The sequence below is a fragment of the Lissotriton vulgaris genome, chromosome 3_1, assembly GCF_964263255.1.
Source record: "Lissotriton vulgaris chromosome 3_1, aLisVul1.2, whole genome shotgun sequence".
In the NCBI taxonomy this organism is placed as follows: Eukaryota; Metazoa; Chordata; class Amphibia; order Caudata; family Salamandridae; genus Lissotriton; species Lissotriton vulgaris.
In genome coordinates, this window is record NC_141689.1 from 1767196025 (window position 1) to 1767210683 (window position 14659).

Here is a 14659-nt window from a genome sequence, read left to right on the forward strand (position 1 = left end):
GATCAAGCCCTGATCTTTGGACTGGGTAAGAGTGGTCTGCTTAATTCAGACACTCTGTTCATCACCACCCCCTTTTCTGAATCGTATTTTCATCCCCGACAACGCTCCAACAGTTTACCAGGCCATTTCCAAACTGCATAAGATCTTCGAATCTATCCACATGGATAAAGGGGATTGGTCATTGATGGGGTGGTTCTGGGAACTGATATCCGCCTGGGGATAGAAGATTCTGATAGTTATTGGGATGATCTTAGCCATTCTTTTTCTGTTCTGTCTGTGTGTACAGTGTGCTCCTGCAATATGTGGCCTCTGTGCTACATCATGTGTAAGGACAAATGTATCATGAGACGAGCTAAGTAATAGGATGATGCTACAGCAGCATCTCAATGACTTTATGAATATAGACCTGGACTCAGATTAGCGTGAGTATAGGTTATTGCCTATGTAAGGGCAAAAGGAGGGCTGTAGTACTGAAGATTCTGGACCCGTGTTATAAACATCGTCGCATCATGACGATTTTGGTATCAACAGACCGGTAATGATTGAGATACTATGCACAAGCATTTCCGTCATATTCGAGTGACGAAATCACCCTGAAATTGGAGTTTCCGTCTTGAGCCCTCGGGTTCCATTTTGTGAGCGGCAGCCATTTTGCGATTGCCCTCACACAGGCTATATGACTAAGCAGAGAACGAGTCAGAAGGACACGTTTACCTTCGCTGACTCCTCTGTGACCTGAGCGAGCTGAGTCCACTCCCTGAAGCCAAACCTGTTCGGCCAGTTCCTTTCCCAGTGGCCGAGTGAGATTAGCATCCAGGTGCACATGTCCTAAACCTTTTTCATCACATACAAACTGTGCCTAATCTCGCACACACCTGTCTCTGTTTCTTTCTTTATGACTTGCTTTACAATGGGGAGGTGCCTGTTTTTATTAGGGGTCCGTCGATATCTGATGGAAATACTGGACCTTGCCGATAGTTAATTGTGGGCTGAACAAACTGAAATATGGGCTTGTCATCATGACTCTGCTTTTTCTTTGTAGTGGAAATATGTGAATGGTCAACTGTAAAATAAGGAATGTTTGCCTAAAGCATAATATTTTGTATAAAAGAGAAGGCTGGCTTTGTAAGATTGAGCAGTCTCCTGAGAATATACACGTTGTTGTACTTCTAGGATACCTGTTACTGGCTGCAGCCAATAAATACGATCTTTGACTTCACCTAGAAGACTCTGTGTTTCTGTAGTTCGAAACAGGAGAACTCGAAGTCTTCGGGTGTTGTACCCTGGCACCGCTGGGTTCTTAAAACCTGGTACTTCATATCACATGCAGTATTTTGCTTTCATTTGTCTATAGACGAGAACATTTTGAATACTTTTACTCGAATTATAACATGATGCTTTTTAGAGTACCATTGCAAGAGAGCATGAATTTACACCCACAAGCAAAAAAAATGGACATAGCTTGAAACTATTTTAGACCATCTATACCTATACCTATAGATAATGTTCAGGCTTATCAAAACAACCTAGCCTGCTTAATAAGACCCTTACAAAAACATTAACAGTAAACGTTGTAAGGATAGAAAAATTATGTTTTGAGAAATATTTTGAAAAAGGAAAAAGACGATAAAAAAAAATGGTTTACCCAAAGTTGAAATTAGACAGATGACAAAAAGGAAAATCTGCGTTTATAAATGGGGTACACACAAGAGAACACAATATGATGGAATTAGTAATTGTGAAAATACATCTGAATTAATGGGATGAACATGGCACATTTTAAAAGGGGAAGAAAATGCAATCCCTGAAGTTTATTTTCTTTGTGGGCAAGACACTTCCAGTTAATTGCTGATTGGAAGGGTATTTGCCTTTTAGCTGTACTGTTTCCTAAGAAGTATCCCATATACATTATAGATGCATTAACAATTAAACCTGCACGCAGACACACCTGTGGTACAGAAAACACAAACCAGTTAGTAGGAAATACTTTTGGAGCAATCATACCATCTGTAGGAGTCATAATAAATGGCAAAAAGATTAGAAAACTGTCAACAGTTGTCGACAAGCTTGCAACTAGCACTTCTGGAGCTTGACGTGTTGTAAACACTGAGCTTGCAGCAATTAGATCAATGGTTTTACAAGATCGCTTCGGACATTTTGCTTGCAGAGAAAGGTGAAGACTGCCAAATGCTTACAACTCAGGACTGCTGTACATACATTTATGATGAGAGTAAGAAAATTCAAGAATTTGGAAAGAACATTTCAGGCCTGAAACCAGAATTAGACGAGTTAGAGACATCTGGCTTTTTTGGAAACTTTTAGATAGGGAAGACACACAATTGGTTTCTGCTCATACTAATTGTAGGGCTTAGTTTACTCACCTTATTTGCATTGTTCAAAGGATGTAGATATTGCATTAAAACACAAAAGAGGGTGGAAATGAAGAAAAGAATGGAAAAATAATTCATGTTTAATGAAAGTCTAAATGATGAATACAGAAAATCACTGAAATTCAAAGGTTTGAAAAGAAAGAGACATTACTCGACTGATGATGTGAGTGCCCTCTGAAGGGACCTTACATGCGAAAGGTGATGGTTAAGAAGAGGTTTTATAAAAAATGTAAAATTACAACAGTAAAGAGGCATATGCACAATATTAACATGCATTTTGTACTGACACAACATGAAAATGTGCAATTTCGTTGTACCCAGACATGCCTGCTAGTACAAGGCCTCAAAAATGTTATAGCAAGCTTCATTATTTTATCAGCAAAACTGAATGTGCTGAGATGGGCACAAAATACATGATAGCTGACCTTATTTTGATATGTATTTTTTTAAAGCATCATAGTGCATTAGAGAAAATGTTTGATCAACAATAACAATTTGAAATGCTTTTTTCCAGAAACACTATGGGCCCCATTAGGATGGCGGGCGGAAAACCACCCCGACCGCCATGAAGGCGGGAAACAACCGCCTGCCGGGACCGTGGATAAACCGGCGGTCAAATTAGGAACAACCGCCAAAAAAGACCAATCACGGCGGTAGCGGGCCAACAAAAAATGCCCTACGCGGGCGGTGACATCCAAAAACCAACCGCGGCGGTCAAAAACGCAGCGGAAAAGCTACAACCCGCCACAAGCAAAGCGGAGACTCCGCACGGGAAATTAGTATATCCCCGATGGTCCCGCGGTACAAACCCCTGTTTCCGACCTCCGCGGTCACACACTGCAGTGAATTGAAGAGCCAGCAGGAGAGCTGCAGCATGGCCACCGCAGGGGACAATCCTCATAAAACATGGCGGACGATGCAAAAACACCACAACAAAGGCAAACATTGAACATAAAAAATTTAGCCATGCCCCCCAAATACACAAAACACTCCCAAATGAAATAAATCTAAAAATGCCAAACAAAAACATACATTTACCATGACAACTCCCACAACACACCTGACAGCAATACCCCATTATGACACACCCACACAGCTGAGTATAAAACCAGCCCCTTCACTGACCACAATCCTTTACAACACTCCAGAAGCGAACGGCACACACCAGACCTGACAGGAGAGGCATGACAACACAGAACACCCACCACCACCACACCACCACCAACAATCCCCCAGCACATAACACACCTCGCACAAAAACACCACACCCATCACCCACACCCCTGCACTCACAAACACTCCAAACACCACACACCATGGCATCACAGAAAATGCCCAAATTCACAGAGAGTGAGTTGACAGTCATGGTCAATGAGGTAGTCAGAGTGGAACCACAACTGTTTGTTAGCCTGGTCCAACAGACACCATTAGCCAAAAGGACACAAATGTGGGAAAGGATAGTACAAAGGGTCAATGCAGTAGGGACCACCCCGCGATCCAAGAAGGAGATCATGAAGCAGTGGCATGAGCTCAAGAGGGTTGTCAAAGAGAGGAGGAGCAAGAACTGGGAGCTGGCTAACCAGACTAGCAGTGGCCCTCCCATCCCACTGAAAACATTCACACCATGGGACGAGAAGGTAAATGTAAATGTAAATGTACATGTATTTATATAGCGCAAATCACTGACCGAGGTCGGTATCTAAGCGCTTGCTTAGGGAACCCGTCCTGGTATTCCCCTGTGAGATAACCCCCGCAGGGTATCCACAAGGTGAAAGCCAGGCATCCCGCTGCGAGGGGCCGTTGTGGAGATTAAGCAAGCTATTGCCCGGAGTCGCAGAGTGTGAACCCGTGAGTCCAGAAGGCACCGGAGCGAGAATTATCGAGTCCGTGGAATTTTTTAGCCAAGACCCGCCGAGGCGGGGAATTGAACCCTGGTCCAGGGCCGATCTCAGCTTCCGGGTCTGCCGCCTCTAACCCCTGAGCCACACTTCTCCACAGTATGGCAAGGTGCTTGCCATACTGCATCCTGAGAGTCTCACAAGAGTATCCGGGGGAGTGGAGGCTGGTAAGTACAAACAAATTTTAACCAACACACTGATGTGTACTTTCTTGCACAACCCAAACATCATTGCATTGTTCACCTTCACCTAACAGGTAGGTAGCCATCTTGCCTGGGAGGCCTGTTTGGGGGAGGGAGGTCTGTACCACTACTCCCACCATGCCCCCTGTCCCACACCCAGCATGGAGCCGTCCCCCCACACCACCCAGGAGCACATGGAAGCCATTGCATTCTTCACCAAACAAACTAACAGGTAGGTAGCCATCTTGCTTGTGTGGCCTGTTTGGGGGAGGGAGGGAGGTCTGCACTACTACTCCCACCATGCCCTCTGTACCACACCCCAGCAGGATAGAGCACCCCATCCCTCCCAGGAGCACTTGGAAGCCATTGCATTGTCCACCCTCACCTTACAGATAGGTAGCCATCTTGCTTGGGAGGCTTGTATGTGGGAGGGAGGCCTGCACCACTACTCCCACCATGCCCTCTGTCCCACATCCCAGTAGGATAGAGCACCCCATCCCTCCCAGGAGCACTTGGAAGCCATTGCATTGTCCACCCTCACCTTACAGATAGGTAGCCATCTTGCTTGGGAGGCCTGTTTGTGGGAGGGAGGCCTGTACCACTACTCCCACCATGCGCCCTGTCCCATACTCCAGCAGCATGGAGCACTCCCTCCCTCCCAGGAGCACCTGGAAGCCATTGCAGTACACCAAACAAACTTACAGGTAGGTAGCCATCTTCACTGGGAAATTCAGAACAGGGAAACTACAAGGGATTTAGTTCATTCACTGAGTACAATGAATTTGGTGGCATAAGTCAATAAAGTTAGTTCAAAAGAATCTAACTAATTTATATTCATAGAATATCAATTAAGTTAATAAAAGAAACAGTCAATGTTAAAAGGAAAACAAGAACACACGGGCAAGTGAACAGGTCTAAAATCTTTTATATAAAGAATTGATCAAATAATTATTTCATGGGGAATCAGAAATAGAAAGTGGAGAATTGGGCACAGCAAAGTTATGAACAGATGTACGCGTAGGTCAGCAAATCAGTACATAACAATTCATCAACTCCTTTCTTTAGAGAAGGGTAACCAAGTCATTCGATGAACAAAGGTGTAGTCTTGAAGCAAGGTTTTAGGCTTTAGGAGATGATGATATGGTCGACGTTTCGAAGTATCGCCGAATTTATGATTTATAAAAATGCAGGCAGCGCTTCGGGAAAGGGAATCATCTCGGCTCATTTCGTTCCGGATGATTCCCTTTCCCGAAGCGCTGCCCGCATTTTTATAAATCATAAATTGCCGATACTTCGAGTACCACTCATTATTCCACTGAGTATCCCCCTGACGCTTTGATATTGAATATCCTTTGCAGATACACTTGTGGGTCCCACTCGCCCATCAGAACGTCTGGCTGTATCACTTCTTGCCACACTATTAAGGGGCAACCATTGTGCATAAATATTAGTCCTGATGATGGTCTCATAGACAACAGCATTCGAGAGCGAAACGTCGACCATATCATCATCTCCTAAAGCCTAAAACCTTGCTTCAAGAGTACCCCATTCTTTAGATAGGGATTTCTGTTATGGAATGCACTGTATTGCTTATTAATGATGTGTTTGAACCAATACTTTTTACTATCAATTCTGTAATTTGATTGATGACTTTACTAATAAAATAAAAAGAAAGAGAAAAACGTAGTAAACTGTTAGTGAGAATAAAAACATTAAAACTACCCAAAACCTCTCTTTATTGTCTGAATTTAAGAGTATTAATGCAGTTGTTGATTTTGGGTTTTATAGCTCCTGATCTTCTAAAAAATGACAGCAAATGTCTGTCGCAGAGAAGTTAAAGGAAACTCACACATGTAAATCTAGACAGGGATCTACCCTGTTTTGGTGTGAGACAAAGATGTCAAACCGTTTTATTTAAAGTAGATTTTCTTTCGCTCTAGCAACCTAATACCTTTATCTGTACAGTACAATATTTAGTTGTATTTGAAAAGAGTGGTCATTATCCTCAATCATGTACACTTGTAGAAAATATTTGGTATCTAAATAAACAGATATCTGAAGCCTCGGAGAGTGTCACTGACTTCTAACTGATAGAGGAATGTCTTAAGAACTTGAGGTAGAAAGAAAAGTACCCTCACTCAGTCATAAATAAATATTAGTTGCCACAAAGTATGACATAAGCTTGGAGTACTCATAGCGCAGTTTTACATATCCATTTATATTTTGTCATTTTTATTTTATAAATACTAAAACCATTAATTAAAATCTTTCCTAGGGTTTCCATCATAGCCGGAATTAGACTTTAAGTACAGCATAGCAAGTTAATCATAATATCTTCGAGACTCATGTGCTAGCTCATTCTTAAAGGGATTTGACAAATACACATGCAACAAACAAATAAATTACATAAAAAATAATGAGAGGATCAACAAATGGTAGATTATTTAGTAATCCACTATTCTATAACTGGAACCAACAGTTTTTTAGTCCAAGTTGGGGGTGTGCTTTGAGCTATTTTGCTTTATAATTAATCATGGACATAGGTATGGCTTTCCGCTCAGTAATTCCCTGACCAGGAGTGCATGGGTGCCATCCAGAAGTATTAGCTCTATTACCTAACCTCAGTAGCACATTGCAGATTACCCAGCTTCAAACTCAACTCGTTAGGTATGTAGTGTCAGCTTACCTAGCGTGTGCCAACAAATTAACTTACGCACTGCAGAATTGTAAAAGCTCTTGGATTGACAGTGACCACTCTATCCAAATGCAGCGCTTTCAAGTTTCCAAGAGTCATGCAGGCGTAGCTCAATCTGTCCTGAACTTTTCTTTGCACTGTGGTACTTGCATTCCGAATTGTATAACTGGATCAGGATGACTACAAATCCCACAATGTGAAAAAAGTAAGCCAATGCAATTAGTCTCACCTTTTAGCATGGCCCATGCTTATGCAGATGCTGCTCAACATTTGGCACAAAAAAACCTTGTTAATGCTGAAGATGAAAATAATGAGGTATGTATGCACATCCACACATATGAATCATGAAAGTAAGGCGTCCCCATCATTATAACGTATATGTGTGTTTATAAATGCAGAATGGCAGAACCCTTTTGCAGTGGTAAATTAGAGAACATAGGGGCATAGTCCCAAGGAGTTATCGCCGAAGCTCACTAATATTACTACAAATAATCTGTGTGACATAGGAATATGTGAGGTCCTGTTTTAATCTAAAAGAAACTTATTTATGGTTGTTACCTGAAACATAAACACAGCGGGCATATTCCCAAGGACATATTGCTGAGTTATCAGCACTTTATCGCAGACAAAGTGGTGATAAATGTATCACCCCCATTCCCAAGCTGGTGCTAAGAGCCCATATCACCAGTTTACCTGTAATAGGAGCCTCAAAAATCATCGCCACAGATGACCCCCACAACTATCGCTAATGAAATGCAGAGTAGGGGTTCCTGTGCAAAAATCTGCGACAACACCACTCCGTACATTCTCAATGACCAGTCAGATAGGCGATAAGATCCCAAAAAATGCGATAAGGCGCGTTAGCAGCAGGAAATTGACACCTGCTCTGAACTGGTGTAAAGTCGGACCGCAACCTGCACCACAAAAGGGATTCTAGCCCCGAGCCACACCTGAAGTACAACAGATACAATGGAGCCAACGATCATGCAGCTCGGAACACCCAAGAGGGCCACAACACCCAGCGCCACCCTCCCTAGGACTCCCCGCCGGACCAACACTGAGGCAGCACAGACAAAGACAACCACCTTCAGAAAACGCACCAACCTCAAAGACCCAACGTCAGAGGATGTCATTGCCCACTACAGGCTCAAAGGGACAACCATCCTTCGCATCCTGACCACCATTGTCCACAGGCTGATGGCAGCAACACAGCGGACAACCAACATCCCACCTCAGAAAAAAGCTGTTGGCCGTGCGGGACATGCTGTCCTCTGGTACACTCCAACCAAAAACCGCCTGAGTTGGAGGAGTCACACAGCCAGCCCAATCCAAGTCCCTCACAACGGTCATGGATGACGCCATCAGATTGGTGCCCCACTATCTATACTTCCCCTACACTGCGCAGGAACAGCCAGAGACCAAGCAAGGCGTCTATGCCACAGCTGGCTCCTGGCATGTGTTATGGGGCAATTGACTGCACACATGTCCTACTTGTGCCCCCTGGCAACACTGCACACAATAACCGCAACAGAAAGTGCACGTATTTCATCAATGTCCAGGCACTAGCGGACCACCAACCTCGACGCCAACAACCTAGGCAGTGTGCATGATTCCTGCATCTTCTGACAGTCCATCATCAACCAGCGCTACCAGGATGGCACCCACAGAAATGCATTGCTCGTTGGCAAATACAAATGAACACACCACACACCTCAACTCCACAGTCATGCAACTCACAACACTGGAAATGCACAAGTTAAAAGCTCACATACAACATGCCAAAGAACATGCACACCCACCAGGCACGACAGCACAACTAACTGTGGGAACCTGGGCCAGCCATGTACATTAGCCATCAACGGCATGGCATCTCAGCCACACAATAGCAGAATGTGGGAAGAGGTGGGGACCAGGCATGTGCGAAGGAGGCAAGTGACCGATGAATAAGAATGTTCACAATGTGTAGTGTGGCGTGGATGTGAGGGCCAGACCGCAGTATGCAGACCACACACATATTTATTTATTTAAGGAGTTTTTTATAGCGCTGGCCGGACCCAGGGGTATCGGAGCGCTTTACAGCAGTTTTTTCACATGAGTCATAAAATAGGGCCTGTTATCTTGTTATACATATTGGTTTAGAAGTCCAAGTGTGCTGTGCAGTATAGAGGTTGTACTTAAGTCCTGAGATCGCCTCGATTAGTGCACGTGTCTTGGGCTGAACCATAGCAGATTTTTGCAAGAGTCATATAGTAGAGCAGTGTTATACATATAGGTTCAGAGGTTCAAGTGTGCTGTGCAGTTTTGAGGTAGTATGTGAGTCCTGAGATAAACTCAATTTGTGCATGCTGTCTTGGGTTGAACCACAGCAGGTTTTTCAAGGGTCATATAGTAGAGCAGTGTTATACATATAGGTTCGGAGGTCCAAGTGTGCTGTGCAGTATTGAGGTAGTACGTAAGTCCTGAGATAACCTCAATCAGTGCACTTTGACTTGGAATGAACCTTTAAGGGGGGAGGAAGAGGAGGAGGTTAGAAAGCAAAATTATATGTATAGGATAGGGAGGACAAAGTCCGCTGTGCAGTATTGAGGTGGTGCGTGTGACCTGGGATAACCTCGAATTAGTGCACTTTGTCTTGGGACGAACCCTAGGGGGGGGGGGGGGGGGGGGAAACAGGAGGTGGTCAAAGAACAGGTAGGAGTAGGTCACACAATTGGAACCGAGTCTTGATTTTTCAATGGCAGAGTTCATATCATTGCACGCAAGGAAAGGTGTAAGAGGATGACGAGTTTCATTCAGGAGGAAAAAAGGATCATCGTTACGGAGGTGATTGAACACTACCGACACCTGCCCTGGTGTCACTAACTCTGGGCATCGCGAGCCAACAACACGTGGCTGTGGGCCACTGCTGACCGCTGCCTCTGGCCTACACTGCGGTCGAGTAGGTCACACATTTAGGAGTGAGTCTTGATTTAGCAATGGCTGAGTTCATATCATTGTACCGGCATCATCGCAGACTGCATCCCCTCTCAGCTCCGGTGCCACTAAGTTTGTTCCCTGACATTCATGGACACTCTCTGGTACAACTTTGGTGGCGACTGAGTCTATGGACTGGGGGTTGTCTTCATTCTCATTTAGCTGATACCGATTTGGTGGTGAAAACGAGTCTGTAGCATTCCACTTCTCCATTTGCTGCTTCCGGACGGCTACTGCCCTCTGCATCATGCCCTGGAGGACACCTCCACTGTCCCCCGCAACCTTCCGCCACATTCTCCTTGGACATCGTCGAGGACCCGCTCAGTGCGCGTGGCCCTACCTAAGTAGACCGCAAGTCACCGTCCATGGCGGTGTGCCTGTGCCAGCTGCTCTGCATCTGGGGCCACTAACTCTGTGCAGCTCAAGTGAGGGACCCTGTCTGATTGAATATTGGATGGCCTCTGAGACGATGGGCTTGAGGTCATCAACGCCATGTCTCTGTGGCCCTGCGTTGTCTGCTGCCTCAAGCCTCAACTGCAGTCAACCAGGGCTCACACATCAAATTGAATCCTTACCAGCCCGGACGTCGCATCACTGCAGGAGGCACATGCCACCATCGCCAGGACCATCACCAACTGCCAGAGTTGAAACAGTTGTACTGGTAGACTAACGGAGTTGCTCACACCTGTCGTGGATGCCATCATGTGCCTGATAACCTGCTCTGCACTCCTGGTGCCACTGACTCAGTACACCGCAACACATGGACCGTTACTGATTGAGTTTTGTGCTGTGGAGATGTTGCGCAGCAAAGTCACCTCAGGCAGTGTGGGAGACCTGGGAGAATGATGAGGAAGATGATGCAGTTGTAACACACTCCACTGCAGCTGCATCAGGTATATCCCGAAGGGACACGATTCTAGACAATTTGTACACATGAGCGCGCTCAGCTCTAGTGCCACAACCTCAGTGTACTGCAACTCACGGACACTTCTGTTTGCATATTGGTTGCCCTCTCTACTTGCTTTGGCTCCCTCCATGTTGCTCAGCAGTAGTCTCTGTTATGCTGGTGTTTTCAGTTTCTGTTTTAATATTGTTCACTGTTCAAGTTGTTGCCAGCACCAACCACTCCGTGCGGGCAGGCTTACAATCACCCCACACACATCCAGCACAGGCGTGACTGTACATGTGGCGCTGCCAATAAAGGGGCCAGGCGCACGTGCCCGTAGCTAGTTCCACATACTATCTGTGTGTGCCCGTGTGGTCATGATGTATGCATGAGGGTCCTGGGCCCTACGATATTGTGTTGTATACAGCGGATTCAGACATGTCACCGCAGGGACCGGGTTAGAGCTTGGACATGTAGCTTTGTTGTCACCCACTCAATACGCAGGAGTAGTGTGCTGGGCTGTTGTACGCAGGTCCAGCGTGGGTGTGTGACTGATAATTGAGGGGCTCTGGATGTGGTTCAGTACAGGAAATGTGCAAATGCATCTGTCTCTGTCGCAGTGTGGGTCTCCTTTCTGGTGTGTTGGTGGTCCATGAAGGGAAATATACACCCACATATGTGATCTAGTTCGTCTTCCATGGATTCAGACCCCACCTGCACCTGTTCGGCCACCTCCTTTTGGCATTCGGACACCTGGAATCGGATTGCCATGTGTGGCTCGGTGAAGTGTTGGGAGACAGTCGTGCTGGCTGGTGCTTCCTTCTGTGTGGTTTGTTGCAGGGGCTGGGTTCTCCTCTATGTAGCTTGGCTGCCCTGGTACTGGTGGTGGGTTCCGTGGCATGTCCATGGGTTGTTGTAGGGCATCAGAGGCGAAGGTGTGGTGGTCCTCTCCAGCATCACTGATGAGTAGTCTGCTCTGCTCTGCTGGAGGTGTTGTTGGTCCCTCTGCAATGTGAAGGGGAGATACATGTTGACATTGTGTTGACATGTATGTGTGTGCATTGTTCTTGCTTACATGCAGACTGTATGACGATGTACATTGTGACTGTTTGGGAGGTGCTGGATTTTGGTGTGGGACAGTGGACATTTGGACTACATGAAGTTGTACGCATACATTTCCATCTCACAGTATCCAGCTCTGTCAGATGTAGTTGGCCTGTTTCTGCGATGTGCAGAGCCAGTTGTGTCCTCTGTTCTGCAGTGTCGGGGTTGCACATTGAACCACATTGTCATCAATGTGGATGTGCTGTTATTGCTATGTGTGTGTGCTGCAGTGTGCCACGGGGATCAGGAACATGATCCAGGCTCATTGTTGGGTTTGCAGTGTGCTACACATTGCTGTGCATGTGTGCCATTGTGCCCATCTCCCCCCGTCCCCCCAGTCCCTGGTCGTTACTCACCCTGTTGCTGTTGTGTCAGGTCCTCTCGAGCTGTGTCTGCACTCCAGACTCCTTGCACCATCTCCACACTGATGACTGTGGCCTCCATTTCATCCAGCTCCTCCTATGGCGCTGGACTTCCACCTCCTGTCGCCGTTGCTGCCTTTCTGTTGGCAGCGGCTTTGTGCTTGGTTTAGATTTTCACATCATGCCAGTGCCTCTTGGCCTCCTCCATTGACCTCCTCGACACTCTGACTGCATTCATGGTAGTCTAATTTGAGTTCAATTGATGGTAGTGTTCTGTCACCTCTGTGACGCTGATCTGTTTTTCCTGCGGACTACACCGCGTCTTCCTCTCCCTCTTCTGCTTGCCCTTCCCCGCCCCTGTTGTTCCTTGCAGGTGGTCTGTGGGGCTTGTGGGGTCGGGTTGACGTCTGCACGCGGTCCGGGTGCATCCATGTTGCTACGCACTTTGAATTGTTTTTGGTGTGTTCTTTTTGTTGGTTTTATAGTGCATTTTCCCGCCAGATGCCTGGGATTTGCAGGCCTGTCGATGGTTTTCGCTGCTTTTTGTATCGTGATTGGCCTCATCGCAAGTTTTTTTGCATTCGTGTTTCGCATTTTTGCGGCATCGCGTTAACTTTATCACAGATATTTGATGCGTTGTCAGGGGCCTATCACATGGTGCCTCAGTGTTGTTAATACTTGGTTAACACAGCGTTCTTTTACCGCAATAGACTGCGATGTTGAAAGTTGCGTTAAGCTAATTTTGCGATGGTTATCACACGTTCTTGAGAAAATCTCCCAAAGTTGTGCAAAGCACATTGAGGTGAGCAGAGGGAGCAACCGTGCGTGGTGAGGGTGCAGGGGTTAATAATTAAAGAAGCTATACAGAATAGGGATGGGGGAAGTTAGCAATGGTCGAGGTAGGTCAAGTTGGGGAGAGAGCTAAAAAGAGGAAAAAGTCCAAAGGGGAGGGTGATACAGCAAGAAAACACATCCACTACAATACACTTCTAAACGCAAAAGAAATTGGTTGTTCCCTGAATATACACTGAGGAAAGGTAAATACTTAAATCAAATAAACTGTAAAAATGCTATGTCGAAGGGCAGAGACTAATAGAAGAAAAGGAAGGAAAGCCATTGAATGAGACGCAAGCAAATGAGATAGACAGGAAAGCCAACCAAAGATACTCAATGGGGTGACTCAAAGTCCTCTGTACAGTACGTACAGAGGACTTTCGACAATAGGCAGTTAAAAGCTGTCTAAGGGCGAGATCTAAAAAGCTGTACTATGTGAGCTACTCATACATGGAACTAGGAAACCTAATAACACAAAATAATACACTGAGTCGCCCTGAAGAAAATGCGAATTTATGCAGCCTAAATTGGATAGACTTCTTTCACTGGAATCGTTGCAAACCAGCTGGCCAAGTTTGATTAGCTCACAAAAAAATATAAATGAAATTAAAACGGGTGCCCTCAAATTAGGCAAAATAAATTTCTGAATTTGTCACTGTTATATAAACATTTATTTTGTCATCATAACAAATAGAGATCATTTAGGTACATATGAAATATGTTCTCAACAGTCAAGCTTTTTAACAAGTTGTGACTAACTGAAGAAAATTGCGCATCTAGAAATCTGAAACAAACTTTTAACTTACATTTTAATCTAAATTACATATGAGGCCTTTATATGCTTCCACCTCCTTTCCCAAGAATACATTCCGACCTTCTAATAAAGTTAAACTAAACAATAGACATATAAAATTAAACATTTTCAGCAATGAATATTTTTCAGCACCACATTTCTTTATTAAGAATCGGAAAGGAAGTAGTTAAATTATTAACCTTTTCTATTCATGCATTGTATTAAAAGTGTGAAAGAATAAGAAGTCATGTTATTCAATGATAAAGTGTTTCTAGAAAAAATCGTAACGATTTCTGTGCAACTAAAGCCCAGTGCAGTGACCCTTCTGCAATATGCTAACTGACCAGCACCAAATCAATCCACGTAGCATGAATGGATGTCGCAATATTTCTTGTGTCCTTTGGCCCTTTTCACAACGACCATGGCTTCAGCCAGACCACTCTCGATTTCCTGTGGGAGGGCCGGATGAGGAGGAAATGATCCAGATTTTCTATTGAGGCGAAGGTCACGCTGACTTGCTCTGTCTGAATGTAAATCACCTC